General features: G+C 45.7%; 1 long non-coding RNA gene across 2 annotated transcripts; it reads right to left on the bottom strand.

The window, feature by feature from the left end:
• Positions 1-4,211: 4,211 nt before the first annotated feature.
• LOC136529646 (uncharacterized) lies at positions 4,212-15,250 on the bottom strand. 2 transcript variants are annotated; one of them, XR_010777387.1, is made up of 8 exons: positions 15,033-15,250; positions 9,216-9,358; positions 5,827-6,047; positions 5,540-5,737; positions 5,277-5,450; positions 4,813-5,198; positions 4,528-4,728; positions 4,212-4,400 (listed from the first exon to the last, which is right to left on the bottom strand). It is a non-coding gene; the product is annotated as an uncharacterized lncRNA (long non-coding RNA). The 2 variants fall into 2 exon arrangements; XR_010777386.1 differs by having other exon boundaries at positions 4,813-5,202.
• Between the last annotated feature and the right edge of the window lie 9,601 nt (positions 15,251-24,851).

The raw sequence follows: 24,851 nt of genomic DNA on the forward strand, positions 1-24,851 counted from the left end.
CTATCCCCATTAACTGTCTCGGGTATAGATTCTTGCACATCCCCGTACCCGTCGGGTATCGGTCGGATAACAGATACCCGACGGGTACTGCATACCCGATAAACAAGGACATTTGGGGTCGCAGCTTTGCAATCGGAGACGTTTCTTCTTCACCCGGCTATAAGTGTCGGAGTCTCGGATATGTCAAGGAGAAGGAGCGAGGTTGCGAGGAGGACGAGCAAAGGTGGCAGAGAGACCGAACTAAGGAAGCGAGGGGCACGAGCGCTCGTGAGACAGGCGTGCTTGTGCTGCTGGCGGAGATGGTGAGGAAAAATTGAACGAGGGTTCCTAGAACACACAAACTATATATATGACTGTTCAGATTTGGACCAAAATATTTATGTTGAGTTTCTTTGGGCATAATACTCGCATAACAGCTCAAATAGTCAGGTTCCCCAACGGGTAACGGGGACGGGTAAACAGGGAACGTTCCCGTACCCGCTATACCCGTCGGGTATGGATTCTTGCCTATTTAGATGCCCGCGAGTAAAGATATGATCCCATCCCCGTCCCCTAATGGATCAAATACCCGTCGGATATCGGGTATCGGGTCCCCGTTGCCATCTTTAGCCACGGGGAGGCGAGGGCGGGGATTTGGGAATGGGCCCGGTGTGAGCTCATGTTGGGCTGGCCCCACCTGCCAGCCTGGTTAGTTCCGACCAACCAAACATTTCGCACATTGAAGCTGCCGCGCTCCGGTTTTCAATGGAGGGAAAGGAACAAAGCTTATAAGTTTTTATTTATTTATTTCTTAAAAGAATTCGTCATGGTCAAAACAAACAAGGTTTTGATGGACTAAACATGAACCAATTATGGTTTAACAAAAACTAGTATAGGCTAATTGATGAGTAAAACTCATACAAAAAGAAAATTTTAATTAGTTCATGTTTAGCCTATTATCCAAGACTAAATTGTAGTCTAGTGATCCAAAGAGGCTCTAAGCTACTCCCTCTATCCACAAAAGAATACAATTCTCGGATTTCGATGAGTCGGACAGTTTGAACTTTATAAACATTCATGATACAAAATAAGCTTATTAGATTAGTTATAGAATATACTTTTATAATAAATTTATTTGGAGGCATAAATGCTAATACTCCCTCCGTTCTAAATTAATTATAAATCACTTTAACATTTTTGATACATCTATTTTGCTAGACATAATAATATGTCTATATACCTAGTAAAATGGATGAACCAAAAAAGTTAAAGCAACTTATAATTTGAAATGGATGGAGTACTATTTACTATAAATATGGTCAAACTTGATCTTGATTGACCGATATGGATACCATAATCGTATTTTTTTGTGGACAGAGGGAGTACATTGCTCGTCTCACTTAGGACATGTTCGCTACAGCTTCACCACCAGGTTCATAAATTGTTTGAAGCTATTTATTGTCAAATATTTTTATTTACAAACGGCTTCACCAATAAAGTCTCTTAAATTATGCTCTCACATAAAAATGAGATGTGATGAAGCTAAAAATGAAAATAGTAGCTTTTCATAATTTTATCTCACAATTGCGGGTCATGTATGGTATTTTGTGAAAGCATGTTTTGATAAAATCTACATGTAGAGTTGTTTTGCCAAATAGTTCACTAAAATAGCTTAGATTTGTCGATAAAACTACTCGTAGAGCTAAAGCCAAAAAAAACTGATCCACTACAGAAGTTGAGCTTTGCTAAACAAAACCTTTATATAAGCACTGTCTTCACATCCGTTCTCATATATAACATGGCTAATCTTTTCCTTTCGAATCCTAAGCCAAGCTCGAGCACGTCATTGAGCCACGTCACCCTTTTTTCATCCGATTTTGATCAGAAGGTCTAAAATGGGCACAGTAACCAGCCTTTCCAGAGCTTTCCCCCGAGCTCGTGGCTACGCCTCGCCTTGCGCCTCCGGCCTCGGCCTTCCGCGCACGGCGGCGCTCACTATCCTCTCTGCTGGCCTGGCCCCCACTCGCACGCTCAGCGCCGCGCGCCGCTGAAAGGTCCTAAATGTCTAGAAGGAGGTGAATATCCTATAAAAATTTCTACAAATACACTAAAGCAAGAGGTTAGTATACTAAACGGCGAAATACAATTTTGCTCTAACTCTACGAGGGTTGCAAGCTACCTATTCTATAATTCTAGTTGCTATGATCACTAGGCACAAACAATGGCTATGTCACTACTCACTAAGAGCTCTCAACAAGTCTACACTAAAGAGCTCCACCAGGTGATACTAAACTAGCAAGCAAGACAAGTTCTCAAAACTAATTACACTAAAGAGCTTGATAACTGGTTTGCAAGGAATATAAAAGAGTGAGTATGGTGATTATACCGTTGCGTCGAGGAATGAACCAATCACAAGATGAAGACAATCCAATCATCGGGAGAAATCCAATCACACAAGAGACACAAGATTTTTCTCCCGAGATTCACGTGCTTGCCGGAACGCTAGTCCCTGTTGTGTCGACCAACACTTGGTGGTTCAGCGGCTAGTATGTGTCACACACCTAGCCCACCACAAGAGGCGCTGCAAGAACCTATCCACAAGTGAGATAGCTCAATGACACGAGCAATTTACTAAAGTTGTCTTTGGTGCTCCGTCGGAAAAGGCACAAGACCCCTCACAAGCAACCAATCGAGGCCGGAGATAATCACCAACTCCGCTCAACGATCTTCCAATCACCGGGCCGTCTAGGTGTCGGCAAACACCAAGAGTAACAAAGCTCACAACAAACCCAAATCACCCAAAAAGTGCCACAAGATAATGCAACTCAATGCAATGCACTAGAGGCTCTCTAATCTCACTCAAGATGATGAAATCAAGTGAACAAGTGAGCGGAGTGTGTTGCTTAGCTTCCAAAGGGTGTGCACAAGTGTATGAGGTGTCAACTCTATTTATAACCACACAAGCAAATAGAGTCGTTACCCCTTGTAGCTGCTTTCTGCGATGACACCGAACAGGGCGGTGCGGTCACCGGACAGGGGGTGATGGTGCCCCCAATGGCTGAATTCCAACGATTGACCAACAGCTAGTTGGTCACCGGGTAGGGACGACGGTGGCACCGGACAGGGGGTGGCGGTGCCACCCTAACCAAGCCCCCAATAACACCCCTCTCTAGATAATTAGGGCGGCGCACCGCCATAACCATGGCGGTGCCCCCCTCGGCTATAAATCCAACTTGCTGCCCTCAGGTGAAACAGGGCGGTGGCACCGAACAGACAGTGACAGTGCACCGCCATGCCCATGGCGGTGAACACTGGCGTGTCCGGTGACCACCCCACAGCGGCCCTTCTCTGTCAGGTCCCGGTGGACACCACCACAGGGGTGACGGTGCACCGGACAAGGGGTGGCGGTGCCACCTAGGCAACACCACTAGCTCTCCAAGTTGCAAATTTGTCGTGTTTCGATCCACGCCAACTCGAGCTACTCCCTGTAAGCGATGCTAACTCTCAAAGTGTTTTCTCAAAACATTTTAGAGCCAAGTTAGCATTTCTCAAAATTTGCAACTAAATATTTTCACTTGCTCTTCGATGTGCACTAGGCCTAAATGCAATCACTATCGGAGGCGGCTTCTTTGCCGAGTGCCTGAGGCACTTGGCAAAGGCCGATATACACTCGGCAAAGCCTTTTTCGAGTGTTACACTCGACAAAGGGTGCTCGGTAAATAGTTTATCGGCAAAGACCTCTTTGTCAAGCTTTGCCGAGTGCCAATCCGACACTCGGCAAAGAAAAGTGGCTGTGACGGCGAGCGCCACCGTGACGGCGGCTTTACCGAGTGTCAAGGTCAAGCACTCGGCAAAGGTACCCGCTTTGTCGAGCGTCATTGACTTAGACACTCGGCAAAGGTGGCCACTGTGCCGAGTGCCGCCGATAAGGCACTCAGCAAACAAGCAACCTTTGCTGAGTGCCTGGCCCATGGCACTCGGCAAATCTATGATGTTTGTCGAGTGCAATGGCTATTGCACTCGGCAAAGCATGTTCCCAGGTAGTTCCTAGGTAGTCACTTTGCCGAGTGTCATGGCCATTGCACTCGGCAAAGTGACTGAAAACAACCTTTTTTATTTGTTTTTACATCTCATCCAAACAAACAGAAGATATATATAACAAACATCACCAACATCACATATATATCATCAACAGCACATATATATCACCAACACCACATATATATCACAAACGTCACATATATATCACAAACGTCACATGTCTCACAATATATCACAAATAAATTCACAAGTAATCCAAGTGCTCTATCATCTTCAACCACAATTACAAATAGAAGTACCATTAACAATCACAAGTATCATCACTGATTTGGTGAAGGATTCGTTGAAGCATAAGGATCGTTCGATGCCGCCGATTGATTCTGCACAAAGAAGAAGAGATTGCATATGTGAGACAAGATAAATATATACCATACATGAATCAAACTTTCATACTCCACTAGGTTTGACCGTAAGCATGAACATACAAACTAAAACATTTATACTCACAGGAGTAGAATAGTGAGGAGGTGGAGGTGGAGGTGGAGCGAATAGCGAAGGTGGCGGAACTACACCCGTAGTGGCGCCAAGACTTTGCATGTAATGAAGAATCTCCGCCATCCTCCACTGCTCAGCCTCTTGCTCGGCCTCCACCCTCTCCATCTTCGCCTGCATCTGCTCCCATATCCTCCTCTCTTGTTCCAGTTGGGCCTACAATATATTCACCCCAATATTACAATAATGCAAAGAAAAGGTATGAAAAAACCAATGAACAACGAATAAACAAGGAATAACCTCGAGTGCCTCCACTCGGTAGTGTGAAGTGTCCTACCGAGGTCGTATGGCCGGGCTCCTGCTCGTGCTGCTTGCTCGAATCTGGGAGAGACTGGGAGTAGCGGCCGAGTCGATTGCGCCGTCGCCAATCTAGTACCGCCCATGCTTCTTGCCTCCTCCCACCCTCATGACAACTTCTCCATCAAGGTCCTCGGTGCTCGGATCATACTGTGGCCCATGGACCTCCCTTGCCATCGATGTGTACTCATTGAGGCGGTTGTGGATGGTCGCATTGTTGTACACCTCGGGCCCATCCTTCGGGTTGTAGTCGACGTCAGACGTCGCCTTGCCCTTGTGGGCCATAGCAAATGCCTTGAAGATGGAGCAAGGTTGGCCACCATGTGACGCTGACTGCGAGAAAAACAGTAAGATGATTAGAAATCATGCAGAATTGAGCGTTAGAATAAATAAATGAATTCACGTACCCATGTTTCTGCGTATCTGCTAAGGCTGCGGCTGTCTTGATGGTGTGCTACACCTGACATCATCAAACGCCACTCCCGGCACAAGTTGTGCATCTCCTCTCACTCGCGTGAGCACCACTTGTCCACCATCTGTTCCCAGCACTGGGGATGCGCGGCGCACCAATAAGGAATCATCTATAGGCCATCAAGTACATGATATATCAGAAGATAAAATTAAGCCTACTTAATCTTAAAAGGAATCAGTATCAATGTTCTATATTTACCTGTAGGTACTAGTCCCGGGTCAGCATCATGCTCCTTGCGTCCCTTTTGGTGACCTTCGTTTCAAGGACGGTCCCATGGTAAGTTATGACGGCCTGGATGCGTGCCTCGTAATGCATGTCCACGATGAGTTTTTTGCAGCATTTGGTAGCCACCGCATCCGCCCTAGCCTCATGTCCGTCCTGGCATGTAAAGAAATCCTGCATACAAACACGATATATCCATTCATTATTTCAAGAATGTCCAATGAATGCGATGTATTGAGCAATGTAGTGCGAGGAGGACTTACCCACAGCTCTTGCTTCACCCGCTCCGCCTTGTTGTTGAATACCCTACGGGCCCAATCTGCAGCATCGGGGGCGGCGGCGTAGTGGTCAAACGAGTAGGCCAGCCCCATCACTCCGGTGTACTCAACCAGGCCAGGGAAGTTCTCCTTGCATAGAAGACCGAGGATGCCATTGACTTGGCGTGTGTGAGCACCTCCACTCGCCACAATCGTCCAGTTCCTGCCTAAGTGATTAAGAAAAATTATTAGTTTCTATTTTGATTTTCAACATATCATATAAAGTAGTGATAACATCTAAAGTTACTTACTTTTCCCCCTCGGGTCGAATCAGTGGGCGTCTCTCACGAGGTATCGGTCGCTGAGGGAGGCTCACGGGACCTCGCAAGTAGACGCTCAACGAACTAGAGGAAGCAGAACCCCTTGCTGTCACCTCCTCCTCCTCGTCCTCCTACGCGTCCTCCTGTGCTTACTCGGTGTCCTCCTAGGGCACCTGCTCCTCCTCCTCCTCACGCGACGGGGCGGCAGGCGACGGCTCCCTCCTGTGGCTCCTCCTCCTCCTACTCCCCCCTAGTGCAGTGGTGCTTGTCCTTTGGTACAAGGACGTTAGCTTCCTCATCCCACCGTCCACCATCTTTGTTCAATCACCTCCTCTAGAATGTATGCCTCTGCAATGGAAGCCTCGATTTTGCATTTATTTCTACATTTCTTTCGAAGAACCTTTAGACATCTCTCTATTGGATAGCACCAACGGCCCTGCACAGGCCCCCCATTCGTGCCTCATACGAGAGGTGCAAAATCAAGTGCTGCATCGGATTGAAGAAGCCGGGTGGAAAGATCTTCTCCAACCTACAGAGCAACACAGGTGCCATTCTTTCCAAGTCAGCAATCACAGTTCGAGATAACTCCTTGGCACAAAACTGGCGAAAGAAATAGCTCAACTCTGCCAACACTAGCTAGACATACTCAGGGACATAGCCTCGAACCATCATCGAAAGAAGTCGCTCAATCCATATGTGGTAGTCATGGCTCTTCATCCCTAAGACTCGCATAGTAGATAAGTTCACTCCCCTCCTCAGATTAGCTGCATACCCATCAGGGAATATTAACGTCTGGATCCATTCTAGTACTTCCCTCCTTTGGGGCTTGCTCAAGACAAAATCAGCCTTAGGCCTTCTCCATGTCTTGCCGCGACTAGGAGGCTTCATATGTTGGTTTGGTCTATCACATAATGTTGCTAGATCCACTCTAGCCTTAACGTTGTCCTTTGACTTGTTAGGAATATCCATGATTGTTGCCTAAAGTGCCTCGGCGACATTCTTTTCAGTGTGTATTACATCAATGTTGTGTGGAAGGAGAAGGTCATCAAAATAGGGGAGCCGAGTCAAGCCCGACTTATGAGTCCACATATGTTGCTCTCCATATCCCACAAAACCACCTTCTGGATTAACCACGAGACCATCTATCTATTCACGAACCGCGACACTAGTCATTATCGGTGGTGCAGGGTCTATCACTACGACACCTTTCGTAAAGTTCTTGATGTCTCGTCTGAATGCATGGTCAAGAGGGAGGAATTGCCGATGTTTGTCGAACGATGAATACTTCCACCCTTCTGCAACCAAATGAACCTTAGACCTTCCTTGCATACTAGGCTTGGGAACTTCCCGTGAACACACCAGGCGTAGAATATCCCATACGCCAGGAAGTCATGCAGGGAGTAGTGGTACCAAACATGCATTTTGAAGTTTTTCTTTGTAGCTTGGTCGTATGTCTATACCCCTTCCTCCCAAGCATGGACCAATTCATCAATCACAGGCTCCATAAACACACCCATATTATTCATGGTATGTCCAGGAATTATCAACGACAAGAATATGTTCTATCGTTGAAAGCATACGCCGGGGGGGGGAGATTGAGGGGGATAACGAACACGGGCCAACATGTGTATAGGGCAGCCATCATTCCATAAGGATTGAACCCATCTGTTGCCAGCGCAACACGTACATTACGAGCCTCTTTAGCTTTCTCATGATGAATGCCATCAAAGTGGGTCCATGCTTCACCATTGGATGCATGTACCATCCTGTCAGGATTGTATCATTTGCCATTTTTGTGCCATGTCATCTGTTTCATGGATTTCTCGGTCATGTATAGCCGTTGGATCCTTGGTATGAACGGAAGGTGCCGTAGGATTGTCATGGGAATATCAAGCTGCCTCTTCTGGCCATCACCAGAATCTACCTCTAGGAACCTAGAGGATTTATACTTTGGATAGTACTTTGCTTCCACGTATTCTTTCCTAAATAGGATGCACCCCTTCGGGCAAGCATGTATCTGCTCATACGGCATCTTAAGTGCACGAAGGAGTTTCTGTGACTCGTGCATGCTCTTTGGCAGAAGGTGACCCTCCGGAAGCAGGCTGTCAATAACTGTCAACATACCATCGAAGACGTCTCGACTCAAGCTATACTAGGACTTTAACGCCATTATGCATCCAATGGCATCTAGTTGTTGTTTGGCCATGAAGGGGTTTCTGTGCTGCGGCAAACATGTCGTAGAACGCCTTTGCGGTTGCCTCTGGCTCCTCCTCTGTACGTCCTTCAGCGAACTATGCCTCATGATAGTCATTTAACATGTCTACTACCCCCCGCATCAGCATCATAATCCTCGACGCGTGGTCTCACCACCTCCTCTCTCATACGATCGGCTTCACCATGGTAGACCCACCGGGTATAGTCTGCCATAAATCCATTCTTCCAAAGATGTTCCCCCATGACCTTCTTCATTTGTCTTTTCCTGTTTGCACATTTGCTGCAGGGACAGCAAAATTTACTCGCACCTTTAGCAGCCACGCCAAATGCCTGTTCCAAGAAAGCATCGGTCTTGTCGATCCATTCATTGGTGACCTGACCCTGACTTACGCGGCCCGTGTACATCCACTCATGGTCCTCCATCCTCTAACATATATAGCGACGAGTAATATAAACATCAATTGCATCTACACGACGTTCCTACTATCTAATAGGTGAGGATAGGTCTTAATCTCACGCGAGGATCCGTAGATGAGGTTAGCTTCCATGCTCTACTCCTATCCGAGACAGAATTTCGGCAGCACCTCCCCGCTGTTCTCCAAATACACGTCCTGCTAGGGAGAGTGTGTATCCGGAAAACAAAAGGGAGATGATGCCGAAACTCTGTCTCGGATCGGAGCAGACCATGGAAACTAACCCCACCTACGCATCCGCGGGCAGTCCAAAAAACGTGAACAATTCAAAATAGATACGATTTTAGATATGAAAAATTTGCATATTTCCAACCGTATCTCTTTCGAACGGAAGATGCCTAACTAGGTTATGTGATCTACGACCACGATACAGAAAGAGGGGTTATACCTAGGGTGGCGGTGGAGTCAGGCTAGCGGGGCCATGGTGGGTCGGTGCAGTGGCAAGGCGACACGGTGCAGGCAGACCCGCAGCGGCGAGGAAGGCGATCGGGGTCGCCGAGGTACTCTGGCTCTGCTCTGACGGGCTCTTCTCTGCAAAAAAAGAAACATAAAACTATCAATATAAAATTTCGGCAGCACCTCCCCTGCACGGTGATGTTTCCAAAACCTGCAAGAAAACCAATGGTACGATGGCCGACATGCACATATATATGAACGACACGATGGCCGACCTGCACAAGATTATGTAAGGAATACCTAGCAACGTAATCAGGATAAGCAAGGATCAGGGATTACAAATTCAGGATCTGTATCCCATTACTAATATATTCCATAAGCTATATTAATTTATGACAAACATTAATCCATGCATCCACAATCCATCCATGCTAAACCTCAGATTTGCAACTATGCACCATAACCAACGTCCACGAAGGCACCCTAACCAGGACATCTTAATCTATTCATGCATCCACATCCATCAGGCGGAGACGACATAGGGGCTCACCACTGCAGAATGGCGACCGAGATGGCCAGATGCAGGTCGCCGCTGCTGTGGGGCCGCGCCACACCCCGGCGGCATTACTGCGGCGCCGCTGTAGGAGCGCGCGAGGGCGAAGGCGCCGTTGCTTCGGCGGCCTCCTTCTCTTCCTCCTTCCTCCTCTCCTCCTCTCCTCCTCCTCTCTTTCTCCTCCTCCGGCGGCGCGGCGCGGGGGACGGCACGGGCGCGCGGGCAGGGGTGGCGATAGCGCGGGCGCGTGGGCAGCGGCGGCGCTGGCGCGGGTGGGGGCGGCGGCGACGTTGGCGCGTGCGTGTGTGCGTGTGTGCGGTGTGTGTGGGCCGGCCCAGCCGATGGGGTTAAATCCCCCCTTTGCCGAGTGCCCCCGATCTGGCACTCGGCAAAGGTTTTTTTTCATTTTTTTAATTCTTTACCGAATGCCACCTGGCCTGGCACTCGGCAAAGAGGTTTTTTTTTAAAAAAAATCTTTACCGAGTGCCCCCGATCTGGCACTCCGCAAAGTATTTTTTTAATTTTTTAAAATTGTTTGCCGAGTACCAACTGGGCTGGCACTCGGCAAAGAGGAGTTTTTTAAAAAAATTTAAAAATCTTTACTGAGTGCCACACTCGGCAAAGAGGTTCCTTTGCTGAGTGTCATTTTTTGACACTCGGCAAACCATATTTTTTTCAGACCTCTAAACTTTTTCTGCAGTCCTCATACAATACCTGGTACTACATGTTCTAATGTGGCATATTTCTTGGACTTTTTCTATATTTCTTTAATTTATTTTATTTAATTGAATTTTCTTGGATAATTCAAATTATAACCGCTAGTCATTCGAATAATGAAAAAAATGAATGAAAAAATAATATTCATGTTATTTAGTATAATGTGAGGCCGTATCCAGGAACAGACCACTAATTTCGAACATCTTGTTCACGAAACATGACCACAAACTTGTGGTCGAGTTGTTTTTAAATTCTATAAAAAGCAAACGAAGTCCGAAAATCATGAAACTTGTCAAGATGTCAAGATATCATATGTGGAGGCTGTGATAAAAATTGAGGAAGTTTCACGCAAGTTTGTCATGTACAATGCTTACCACCTCGTCGCCCTCTTCACGAAATCATGAAACTTCGTCAGAGATTCTTCGGTTTGCAAGCATCGTACGTGACAACTTGCGCGAAACCTTCTAAATTTTTTTTTATCATAGCCTCCATATATGATATCATGACATCTTGACAAGTTTCATGATTTTCGGACTTCGTTTGCTTTTTATAGAATTTAAAACAACTCGACCGCAAGTTCGTGGTCTGTTTCGTGAACAAGATGTTCGAAATTGGTGGTCTGTTCCTGGATATGGCCTCACATTATACTAAATAATATGAATATCATTTTTCCATTCATTTTTTCATTATTCGAATGACTAGCCGTTATAATTTGAATTATCCAAGAAAATTCAATTAAATGAAATAAATTAAAGAAATATAGAAAAAGTCCGAGAAATATGCCACATTGGAACATGGAGTAACAAGTACTGTATGAGGACTGCAGAAAAAATTTGAAGGTCAAAAATAAAAAAATATGGTTTGCCGAGTGTTAAAAAATGACACTCGGCAAAGGAGCCTCTTTGCCGAGTGTCAGGATAAGACACTCGGCAAAGGATTAACGGCGTCTGCCGGCCGTTAACGGAGGCGGCCCTTTGCCGAGTGTTCTGGTTTGCCGAGTGCCGAGCCGTCCTGACACTCGGCAAGCCACCTCTTTTGCCGAGTGTTATTGTTTGCCGAGTGCTCGGCACTCGGCAAACCACCTCTTTGCCGAGTGCCAGTTGTTTGCCGAGTGCTTTATCTCTGGCAATCGGCAAACAACCTCTTTGCCGAGTGCCCGATAAAAAGCACTCGGCAAAGTCTGGGACACTCGGCAAAGAAGCCGTCTCCGGTAGTGAATGCATAAAGTCCAACACCTAGTGACACTTGATGACCGAATTGTCTAGTTAAGAACACCTCTTAATAGTACAACAATCTATCCTAAATATGATCACACTATCTATAGTGTCTTGATCATTAAAATAAAATCCCTAATTATATCCTTACCTTGATCTTCATATGGTTTTCTTTTTTTCTTTTTTTTTTAAGTTAAGCACTTGATCATTATCACATATGACTATCTCATCATTTTATGTGATCAACATCACCATTTAAATGCCATCTTACTCCTCACTTGAATTGCACCGACCTACCTCGTATCATCACTCACGACAAAGGTGCTTCAATCATTCAAAACGGCTTTCAGTCGCCTCGCGACCAGCGCAGCCGCGTCGCGCGTGCCCATGGCCAGCCTGCTGGCTCCCTTCGGCCGAGAAGACGCCAGCCTCGGGGCCACCTTGCCGCCGCGCCGATGGCAAAGGGTGCCTCGCGCTGCCATAGCCAGACGGCCGCTTGGTGGGCGAGTGTGCGAACGGGCGTCCCCGGTGTCGAGAGCGCCGGCAGCATTCTAGGCTTGACCTAGCACGGGCAAGCTCGGCGGCCCTCGTTCGTAGGCTTGACCTAGCGCGGGCGAGCTCGACACCCCGGCGCGCGGTCCCAGCAGGGCCTGCGGCGGTGCGTGAACGCGGAGGCGGCCTTTCTCGACCTCAACCGCGGTGGATTGCAGGCCTACGCGACGCCGCGTCGAAAAGCGGTTGCCTACGGTCGCCGCCGCACCCATGCTATCTCCATCCCGGTGCTCGCCGCTTGCGACACCAGTCCGTATGGATCCCGCTATGGCGATGGAAAACAGTGCCGGCTCCGGCGGGGCATCTGCAGCCTCCATGCCTCCTGCTCCCATGTGCTCGATGTTGCCATTGGACATCGAGCTGAGTGCCGGCGTCTACACTTCCATGAAGCTGCAGTGAATGTGTTCAATAAAATGAGCACAAGGTATCTTTTCCTTTTTTCCTCCTTTTTCCTTTACAGATCCCATCTCTATCGTTATACAGACGTCGTCGCCACCACCACAATTCTGCGCTAAGATGGCCAGCACTCTCACCACGTCAATATAAAAGTGATATACCATCAGCCAAGGCCTCTCGCTGCCCTGTGGTCCTACTGCTCACATCTAGCCAGTGAAGAATTTAGTTCTTGGAACTATCTTGTAATTCTATTCCCCTGTTCTTGATGTTCTTGGGCCATCATCTCAACCATGTCCTTATTCTCTGTGTTAGTTCAATGGGATTGGATTGAATTACAACGGCATAATCAATTCAATACTAGGAGCAGTTGCTGCACAAGTGAGAGGAGCTCGTGCCCTTCTTGCAGGTGTTCTTAATCTGTGGGACTGCAGCGTGCTATTGATTCAAGGTGAGATAATTCCATTTCGTGCACTAACTTTCTTTTATCTCTGCAAGTGCATTAAAATTATTTTATTCTCAATTTATTGGAATTGCTGTCATAGAGAAATTCTTTACACTACAAGTTACTTGCACTTACCTGGATTTGTTGCTACAGATTACCTGTATTTACTTTTAGTGTTGAATAAGTTACTAAATATTGTGTTCTAGAATTTATTTTGATAAATGCCCTGCAAATGCAACATGTGCACTCATTGATGAGTTCTTATATACTGCATTTTTACATCAGGATTCTGCTCTTATTGCGTTTGGAACACCTTATGTAGTTGCCATCAGGATTTACTTAGGATGCTCCACAGTCCACACTGTTTAGTCTCATCTATATTTATTCTGATACTATTTGTGGTGCCATTGATGGTGTTACCCTTGGACGCTGTCTTCATCTACCTTTGACAACTTTGATATCATAATTTCATATGCCTTCATCTTTGGGGTACTTGTAACCTGTTTACTATTAGGTTTCAGCTGTTGGTATAGGTGAATAAAGTCTAATGCAAACTCATTTTCCCTATATTTCATCCTACAAGCAATATATGGTAAATTATTCTCTCCGATAAAATTTCTTAAGACAGGTTGCTTTTACATCCATGCTGTGTACAACATTGATCAGTGTATATGTGGGACAAGCTACTTACCTGTGTAGACATCATTAGAATGTTATTTTGAGGAAGAATTTGAACAAAGTTTCCTTACAGTGATTGGAATCTTAAGAGACTCATCATTCCTTAAATGCTTAAACGATTCTTCTCAGCTTGAACAGCGTTTCTCCACAAATCATGCCTTGATTTTCTGGGTCATCCACACTTAATGGTTGCCTAAAACATAGGAAGAGGAAGCCTATGCTCATACACTCAGCTGCAGGTGAACCTGTTGCACTACTATAGGGACATTTAAGATGACATAGCTTAGTGCTGAGCTTTCCTGCCACTCATTGTATTAGTTTTGTAACTTTATTGTAAGTTTAAAAACAAGGTTTCTAGCCATATTAAGTATTCAATAAATGGATAGATATGTTATTATTTTAGCGAATTTTGTATATATGCACCACCTCAGTAATAATTTAGTATATATTTCATGGGTAATGGTTTGAATGCCTTTTGCCAAATAGTTCAGCACATGTTTCAGTTTAATGGATAACAATTTTATGCCTTTTCAACCGGTTGTAGTCGCGGCTCACATCTTGGATTATTTTCTAATGATGTGCACCCTTTTTTTCAGCTGTCCAATTGATCCGTGCTCTTGAGCTATCCAATTGGTCCGCGCTGTCTGAACTGATATATATTTTGCCTACTCCAAGTGATGCTCGGCAATTATCTACTGTCCTTATTTAAAGTTTACGTAAACCAGAGATGAAAGAAGACATGCTAGATGGAGAGTATGTTTGCTTAGTTTCGAGCCCCACAGTTCTTGCTCCTAATCTCCCATTTTTTTTCTGCTATGACTTTGCAACATGGATCTCGGTTCTACTCCATCTAGAAGAAAGGAGTATCATTTTTTCTCTCTGATTTAATCAACACTGGACTGCTCAAAGACTGGCGGGGCAACGCCACGCCCTGTCTTTTCTAGTGTACTTTTCTCGAAAACTCTCATTGATCATTTCACTGTATATAATTGTTAGGAATTTTTGGTAGCTCGAATTCAAGAAGGTGAGATTACCAAATCCGTTCCATAAAGGGCTTTGGGATGGCATCCGTCAACCAAAAGAGAGGGGGCAAGGATTAGATATTCAGAACAGGTGATGAATACAAGGCCATCCTGGCATAAACCGGGAGCCTATGCCGAATTGTAAAATCGAGCCTAGCACACGTCATATATCATCATATGCACGGTTTAGTAATTTAATTAGTAGAATCTTAGAAGAAAGGAAAAAGAAAATTACCTTGCTTGTCGCACGGAGTTGTAGATTTCTGATCAGGCTTCAGCAGTCTTTTGATCAGGTTCACTCGTTTACTTGAACTAGGTCATGCCTCGCTCAAGCTCTACTTATGTATGCGCCGGGACCGGCCGTTGCGCTTCTCCCCATGAGCTCCTCCTATTTGCTAGGGCTCTGGAGCCGGAGTTGGAGCTAGAGCCGAAGATGAGGCCTACCAAATGGGGCCTTAGCTTATTGTTCCTCGCGTCCAGGGGTGGAGCAGAATAAATTTTGAGGGAGTGCGCTTGCTTTGTCGTAAGGATTTTTAATATGAGGATGCAAATGTGATAAAAAAATTGGCTTTTATCATTGATTATATATTTTTTGTGTGGGTGCGGCCACATCCACAGCCATACATATAGATCTGTCTCTGTCCGCACATCACTGTCTGTCAAGACACCAACTTCTCGAGGCGGAATAGAAGCACCATGAGCGTGGTTCCCTGCATATGGGCTGGTCAGGCTGGTTGATTGCAAGTGTCCGATGTTTGGTTGGCTAGATGAAGGCTAGATCTTTGTCCCCCGCGTGCAAAAGGATGTAGCGAACCTGGCTCGCTAGAAACGAGAATGAAATATGTTTCTCCAAAGCTAGGCTCGCAGGATGTAGGTTTAGCATGTTAATGATGTTGTTAACAAATCATTAGCACATTTTAAAGGTGTATTAGTATGTTTCAAAGTAGATTAAGGCTTATATGATAAAAAATAAGTATTATACATTGTTTGAAGCAAAACAAATATTATATTAAAACTTTTATTCTTATTTTATCTTGATGCAATATATGGTCTGCAAGCTCTAGTTTAGTTTTGGTGAATTGATGAAAGCCTTGGTACTAACCTTTGGCTTTAAGTGATCATGAGATAGGTTAGTACACATCAAGTATTGGAGCAAGTGAATGATGATCATGATGATGGTGGAGGCTCAAAGGGGACCGTGACGCCTAAGAGGGGGTTGAATTAGACAACTTAAAACTCTAACTCTAAACTATGGCCTTTTTTCCTAACCTTAGTAAAACCTATGTAAAAGATAAACTATAAAAAATGTGCAACTACAGTTTTGCTAGTGTGTTGCTATCTCTACCGCGAAAGGAGTTATGTAAACAATGTAAATGCGGAAGCTAAAGAGTAAGGTAGAGATATGCAAACTCCCGTCGATGACTTCGGTATTTTTACCGAGGTATCGAGAAGCGCGCAAGCTTTTCCCTAGTCCTCTTTGGAGCTCCTCGTAAGGAATCCCTCGCAAGGGCCAAGCTCCCGGTCGGGTAACTCCGTGGATAGCCCCGGGCCTTCCCCACGCGCAAGTGGGTCTCCGGTGTGCCTTCCGACAAGCCTCTCCTGGACCGCTTCCTGCCGTCTTCACTATCAAGCTTCCGGCCAAACCGCCGCGGGTCTTGTTCCCTTCGGTACACGTTGGCGGCCACACCACAAACACAGTTGGTGTGATCTCATAAGGCTACAAGCCCCTTCGATGTACAACAATGATGCGCGCAAGCACCGAGTGATAAGAGATATGTAAACCTCACTAAACACTAGGCCTAAACCTAGAGCAAGCGTATAAACGGTGGTCTAATCAATCTAAACACTTCACAAAGCACCTACACTAATCACCTAATGAATTACTAAACACTATGCGAGTGGAGATCACTAAAATGTTGTATCAACACCCTTGGTATGTTTTCTCGGCTCCACACACCTCAAATGGCCGTTTGGGGGTCTATTTATAAGCTCCATTGAGAAAGTAGCCGTTGGGGATGAAATTCCGCTTTTCAGCTACTGACCGGACGCTGCTGTCGTCCTGACCGGAAGCGTCCGGTCGTCCCGACCGTTAGAGCGCGCGATCAACTGATCGGACGCTGATGGCGTCCGGTCACATGCCACCGGACGCATCCGGTCGCAACTTCGCCGCTCTGGAACCTCTCTGTACTTGATCAGACGTTGTAGTTCCTGCGTCCGGTCGATTTGCCGCCAGCATCCGGTCAGTGCTGAGTGTGTTGTTGGGATGATGAACAGTGCCATCGGTGCGTCCGATCACTTTCAGTCCTTAGCGTTCGGTCGCTGCTGCTGACGCCTGCTGTTGCCGAGCAACTGATCGAACGCGTCCGGTCATCTCTATGAAGCTCGTTTCTTCGCGATCTTGCGTCCGGCTTTGTTTCAATCTTAGTGCTTGGACTTTGCTTGATATCTTGGGTCTTCTCTTGTGCTTCTAAGGTCTTGCTTATGGTGTTGATCGTGGGATCACCGTGTTGCCTTCGTCCAAGTCACATCTTGCACCCTATTGAACTACAAAACAATCACTTATAAATTCATTAGTCCAATTTGGTTGTGTTGGTTATCAAACACCAAAATCCAAAGTAAATGGGCCTAGGATCCATTTTCCTTATAATCTTCCCCTTTTTGGTGATCGATGACAATACGACCAAAACAAGCAAATAATTAAAAATTTTGGACTTTAAAAACTATTTACTTCTAGGATGCAATGCAAAGGGCAAGGTTATATAATGCTAAAAGATACTAATTGAAGATACTAATTGTAAAGCTAAAAGGTACCACATGTAAATATCTTTGAAAACTTATCTTGCCCTTGCAAATGTCCCCATGTGGCATTATGGATTTAAGCCTTGCTTTTTGGTCCTACAAATTCTCCCCATTATATAGACTAATCCATAATCCATTATCCTCCCTCTCTTGGACCATTAACACTTGTAAATTATTATGACTGGGCTTGCTTTTGGTCCTACAAATTCTCCCCCTTTGGAATCAAACACCAAAAAGAAAGACATTAGTAGAACAAGTGAGGGTCAAACTTGGTGATCCTTTGTATGTAGAGTGGAATAGGTCACCAATTTTGACTCTCACATTACATGGACTAAGCTCCCCCTAAATATATGCATACATATGATGGAGAATATAGTTTATGCGTAATTAGCAAATTAATGCTCAAGGGACTTTAATCTATATAATGCATGGAGAAAGCATATAGATATCAAAGTGAAATCAACATGATGATATTGGTTTAGAAATACCACATGTGGAAACCAATTTGATTTATACCACTTGCAATAGGTGGTGGATATTTGAAGTATGATGCTTAACTCCGGAGACTCCATTTTCCTTGCAATGAGACTACTACACACATGATAAGCTTGAAAAGGTGTTAGTCTCAAAGAATCCAACTTGTAGAGTAACCTCCCCCTAAATTTGTGCATACAAGTATGGAATACTTGTAGGAGACATGCACATTGATTTTAGAATCAACCATACCACTTGAAAGATGACATCACATGAATGTGAGAATGATTTTCGAAGGTGATATTCGGGAGAAATTATCTACAATTTGGACTTTGGCACATATTAGATGAACAATTGTGAAACAAGCTATGTGCCGTGCTTCTAAACAATTTAAACCATGTAGGTTTGCTCCAATGGTTAAGAATGAAACCGAGCAAGCCTACCATAAGATATACCTAGTGTATGCATGGCAAAAGATATAAGCATGCAAATGCAAACCTAGGCATGAATAGGAACTAGATGCTAATTACAAGAATTTGAATCTTGATACCAATTGTAAGAAATACCAATTGAAAGAAATTACATCTAGTTACCTAACATGGGAGGAGGAATTTGGGTCCATAGTATTCAGTAACCCACTTGGCAATGACTTTGTCCATAATGATGCACCCCATGAAATGCACCCATACTTTGCCAAGTCTCCAAATTCCCCGAAGTCCATTGGAATTCTCACTTCCCTTTCAGGATCCAAACCTTCTTGGTGCTCTTCATATTTGAAATGATTTCCTTTGGCACCCAAAAGCGTTTGACCCCATTGTTGACTTGCTTGTTCACCTTGATGGCCACCACCTTGTCATTTTTCTTCTTCTTCAAGAGATAAGGTGTGGATGCCTTCTTATCCACCTTGTTGGTGTAGGTGTTGGAGATCTTGCTTGTTTGCTTTTTCTCTTTCTTCTTTGCTCCTCCCCCATTCTTCACCTTGCACTCATAGGACTTGTGGCCTTCCTTGTGGCATACGTAGCAAACCATGGTTTGTCCTTCATCAAGCTTCTTCACTCCCTTGACGGTGTTATCTTGATGAAGTTGGGCTTGCTTCGTCTTACCTTTCACTTGAGTCAAGTTCTTGGTGAGGCGAGCCACTTCTTGCTTGAGTTGCTCATTCTCCATTGCAACCTCTTGTGTGCATGTATCTACAACAACTTTCTCAACACAAACTTGGTTGCACAATAGTGAGTCTAAACATAAATCATTGCAAGAAGTAGAGGGGTCCTTTTTAGGCATGTCAAAGATAGAACTTTTCTTTTTAGGTGCCTCGGTGGGGGTTGTACCGACGGCTTCAAGATTAGCAACTTTATTAGATAGCTCATCACAATGTTTGCACATGGTTTCCATTTTAGCAAGCAAACTTTTATAAGCATCTTGTGAGCTAGCTAACTTTTCTTTTAATTTTTTATTTTTCTTTACAAGTTGCTCATCATTGATTGTGCATGCTCTTGTTGTTGCACTAGCCTCAAGTTGCTCAATTTTAGTTGATAGCTCCATATTAAGATTGACAAAAGTTTCATATTGTTCAAGCAAAGTAACATAAGCTTGCTGTGAGCTATCTAGTTTTTCTTTTAATTTTTAAGCTTCTTTTGTTGACTAGTGCAAACTTTAGTAAAGTTAAGATTTTCTTGCACAATTTCATCATACGAAGGTAGCTCATCATCACTATCACTATCATTGTCACTATCACTAGGGATATATTTTTTGTTACCTCATGCCATAAGGCACACATGTGAGGTGCTTGATGATGAGTGCTTGTGCCCTCGTCTCTTGTGATGGTCTTCTTCTTCACTTAAAGAATCATCCCATGACCTTATTGATGTGAGGGCTTTGTCCTTGCACGCCTTCTTCTTTGTCTTGGGTGTGGGCTTATTTGGACAAACTTCCACAAAGTGCCCCAACTCGCCGCATCCATAGCATCCTCTCTTTCTTTGCTCATTTCTTTGATTGGTGAAGATGAAATCTTGAATTTGGATGGGCACACCCTTGACATTGAGTATTCGGATCATCTTCTCCACCTTATTGATAAGCTTGATAGATTCTTCATCAAGGTCGGAGGTGGAGGAGGAAAATTGATCATCATCACTTGAATCTTCATCATCATCATCCTCATCCTCATCTTCTTCTTCATCTTCACTTGAGGAGCTTGATCTTGAGCTTGTCTCAACTCGCTTGCACTTTATCTTCTTTTTCTCACTACATGTGAGAGCTTTGACTTTGCTTGATGAAGAGGCTTCTTCTTGACCCATCTTGCATGACATTTCAAATGCCACTATCTTACCAATGACTATGGCCGGAGTCATAGTGCTTATGTCCTCCATATTGTGAAGGATGGTGAAGATGCTTGCATATTTCTTTTGTGGTAGCACAGAGATGATCTTCCTCACGATGTTCGCATCATCTAGCTTTGTTAATCCTATTGAATGGAGCTAATTGATAATTAGATTTAAACAAGAATACATATCACGAACAAGCTCATCATCATTCATTTAAAGGAATCATAATTTTGTTTAGCTAGACAATGTTTTTGCTCACGGACATTAGTTGTGCCGTCATGGAGCTCTTGGAGTTTTAACCAAATTTCATGTGCCGTATTTAAAGTGAACACTTGGTTAAACACATCCATGCTAAAAGATTCAAACAAGCAATTTTTAGCTCTAGCATTGAAATGTATTTCTTTTTCTTCACTCTTTGTGGGTTTATCGGGATTCTTAATGGGTTTCCTCCCATCATGAGTGACTCTCCAAACACCCAAATCTACCACCTCAAGATGACAAGCCATTCTAGCTTTATAGTAAGGGAAGTTAGTGCCATCAAAGTGCAGAGGCCTAGAGGTATCCATCCCAACCACTCTAAATAGCGTCGGCTCAATGGCGGTTAAGCCAAAGGTCCAAAATAAGCCAACTGGCTTTGATACCAATTGAAAGGGGACCATGACGCCTAAGAGGGGGGCGGTGAATTAGGCAACTTAAAACTCTAACTCTAAACTATGGCCTCTTTTCCTAACCTTAGCAAAACCTATCCAAAAGATAAACTATCTAAATGTGCAACTATGGTTTTGCTAGTGTGTTGCTATCTCTACCGCAAAAGGAGTAATGCAAACAATATAAATGCGAAAGCTAAAGAGTCAGGTAGAGATATGCAAACTCCTGTCGAAGACTTTGGTATTTTTACTGAGATATCGAGAAGCGTGCAAGCTTCCCCCTAGTCCTCGTTGGAGCCCCTCGCAAGGAATCCCTCGCAAGGGCCAAGCTCCCGGTCGGGTAACTCCATGGATAGCCCCAGGCCTTCCCCATGCGCAAGTGTGTCTCTGGTGTGCCTTTCGGCAAGCCTCTCTTGGATCGCTTCCCGCCATCTTCACTATCAAGCTTCTGGCCAAACCGCCGCGGGCCTTGTTCCCTTCAGTATATGATGGCTGTCGATAGAATATCATCGGCAGTCCTTCGAGGGGTATCCCACGAAGGTAGATTGATCAACAGAGATGTGTGTAAACAAGAAGGCAATAGAGACACAAGAGTTAGACAGGTTCGGGCCATTAGTGCGATGTAATACCCTACTCCTATGGTTTGTTGGTTTGTATTAGCTATTGTATGATATTGCGTGTGTTTTGAGGGGGTCCCCTACCCACCTTATATAGCTGGGGGGTAGGGTTACAAATCGGTTAGATCTAGGAGATAACCGGAAAGTAATAACATATTACATGAATCATGGGATCAAACGTATCCTAATAGATCTCGTAGTATCTTTAGGATATCGTCCTTGATGTCTTGCGGTGCACGCCGAGCAGTGCCGTGCACTATAGGTCTTCATCTTGTGGACTGGACCACCCCTGGGAGCGCATCCCATGTAGTCTGCCATGGGTATCCTGGGTCGTACCCCCCATAGCTAGTCCCTGGGCGCCTTGTATCCGCTGTGCAACGCTGTCTTAAGCTTGTCCGAGCAGGTGTGAACAAAGTCGAGCAGTCAGACTTATAGTCTGACCACCCTAATGAGTCGTTGAGTAGTTGTGGACCGTAGCCGACCAGCTTAACTGTCTGGCCGAGTAGGAGCTTACCCAAGTAAGGCTTGCCAGATGGATGTAAGGAGCTCAAGCTCAAAATTGAAAATTTCCCCGCAGTGGACCAAGTGTGCCCACTTAGAGTCCGACCACGAGAAAGGGAGATGATCTTCTTCAACTTCTAGAGGCACGGAGTCTTCTAGATTAAAGCAAATACACTCACCGCAAGGTGAAGTGTGCCCACTTAGTCCCCGAGCCTGACAGTAGGTGACGTAGTCATGTGGTGCCAGGGTCCAAAGTAGAAGAAAAGCAGAAGACCAGCCGAACAGGCAACTAGTCCCTAAGTGGAGCCCTAAAATGAAAAATGCACATTCATCGCAAGGTGAAGTGTACCCACTTAGTCCCCGAGCCTAACAGTAGGTGACGTGGCCACGTGGTGCTAGGGCCAGAAACAATAGTAACCAGAAGAAAGTCCATGGTATGGTGAGAAACTGAGTCATAATGATGACGTAGTCCCCGAGCCATAAGTGGAAATCTTGGGTAAATCAAATCATGGAGAAAAAACTGGAGTAATGGTTGTACAGTAGGAATTACTAAGCCTTGATGGTATTGCGGAGAAGTCGGCGAATAATCGGTGTGCAGTACCAAGTTGCATCGGAGAATAGGCGATATGGGCCGCAGTTGCGTGAAAGCCTAGATAACGGCTCAGCATGCCGCTTCGGAGAATTCGAAAAGGCGCAAATCGTGATGCGGTTTCCCAAAAACCCTTGAATGCGAAAAGTGGAGAGGGTGCCTTTATAACTATGTCACCGCACTCCGCGCTCCCACCTTTGCCAGTCCGCCACTTCGCCTTCCTCCTTGCCCTCGCGCTCCCCAATCCACATTCACACGTGCCTCCACCGCTAGTTCCAATCCAAATCTGAGAGATGGCACCGAAGAGGGGAGGTGGTAACCTGAAGAAGGCGGCCGCTGGGGCGAGCCATGACAAGGAATGGGTACCATCCCTCATGGGGGAGATGGAGCTCAACAAGATGGTGGCGGTGGGTGTTCTTTCTGATTTTATCACCGCCAGATGGCGTCCGGCTGACGATGAGCCCTATCCATTGCCACATACCGATGAAGTCGTAGTATTCGAAGATTATTTCTTGCGTGGGTTAGGGCTTCTTGTTCATCCTTTCTTGCGGGATCTGTTGGAGTATTAGGGATTAAGCCTGTGCAATCTACATCCAAACACTATCTTGCACATTTCCGTGTTTATCCATTTCTACGAGGCGCATCTTGGCATTCTTCCCCACTTCAATCTCTTCTGACACCTGTTCTGGCTGAAGAAGAAGGGCGGGGGCAGTTCCAAAGTGGTCAGCGGTGTGTATCTATAGCTCCACGATAGGATGGCAGGTGAATACATTCCCATGCCACTGAACACCTTGCTGAAGGGGTGGAATGCCAGGTGGTTCTACATGAAGCAGAGCGATCCTGCCATCCGGTGCGACGTCCATCATATTCCAGAGAACCAACAGAGCTGGTTGGAGAAACCGACCAGTGTCGATATGGACCAGGTGAAGGAGCTCCTCGAGCTGATAAGGGGCATGAAGATGAATGGGGTGGTGGTGGCGGTGAACTTCATAATGCGCCGCATCCAACCCTATAAGGAGAGGGCCCACGTGGGCTTCGACTTCAAAGGAGATACTGACGGCACCCGAGAGAGGACGAAGAAACTAGCGAGGGAGGCTGTGCTGCACTGGGCCACTGAATTATTTGCCCCAAACGTGCCGTACACCGTGCCAGGTCAGCCAAGACCCTTCAACTGCACAAACCCACCTCCTTAGGTAAAAAATCTCTACTATTGTTCCTAGTGATTTTATCATGTGTCGGCGCTGAGCAATAGACTGATTCACTTGTGGAAAGATCCATTTGTAGGAATGGGTGGCGTACTTCTCGGGTGTGCCAAGGAGCGATTGGCCAAAGGCAGTGGATGCTAGGCCGACCGCTCAGCCAGAGGAAGGTGCCGTCAGTGCCTCGTCTAAATCCAAAGACGAAGGTGTTGGTCGGATGGAGAGTCCCCCTCGGGTGTCGGAGAAAATCTAGGGAAAAGGGCAGCAAAAGATGAGCCAGCCCGAAAGAAGAGGAGAACGGCTGATGTAGCTCCTCGTAAGCCAGGCGGCATCTCACTTGGCGGTGGTCAGGCCACTCAGACACAGAGTGCAGCGGTGTTCGAGTTCCCCCTCCGAGCATTATGCGCGTGGAGGTGCAGTTGAAGGGAGGGGAGGGAGTCCCCGAGCAATAGGCGGAGAAGACACCGATGGCGAGGGCCACGCCTTCAGCTTAGGACATGCGGGTTGACCCTAGAGCAGTGCCTGGGTGATCGAGGAGGAAGCGCTGGTTTAGAACTGTCTACCGAGAAGCTGATGTGTAAGTATATTTGCCTTGAGACCACCAGCTATTCGATTTTTATAGTTGCGGTGATCGATGAGCTGGTATGATGCAGGACGGGGCACGTGGAGGATCTGAATCCTTTTGGCTAGACTGGCGAGCAGCCAGGGGCTGTTCCTGGCACAGAGACAATGCCGGTAGACTCCATCCTAGAGTCCCTGGGTTCTCGGCGGTTTGCAGAGGGGTCGACCACCGCTGCTAGTGAAGTTGAAGGCAGAGAGCGGTTGGCGACGACGATGGGCGAGTCGGTGGAGATGCTAGGAGCTATGGCGAGAGCCGTCGAGTCTTCAGAGGCAGGAGCGTGAGCTG

This window comes from Miscanthus floridulus, chromosome 19 (genome assembly GCF_019320115.1).
Source record: "Miscanthus floridulus cultivar M001 chromosome 19, ASM1932011v1, whole genome shotgun sequence".
NCBI classification, from domain to species: domain Eukaryota; kingdom Viridiplantae; phylum Streptophyta; class Magnoliopsida; order Poales; family Poaceae; genus Miscanthus; species Miscanthus floridulus.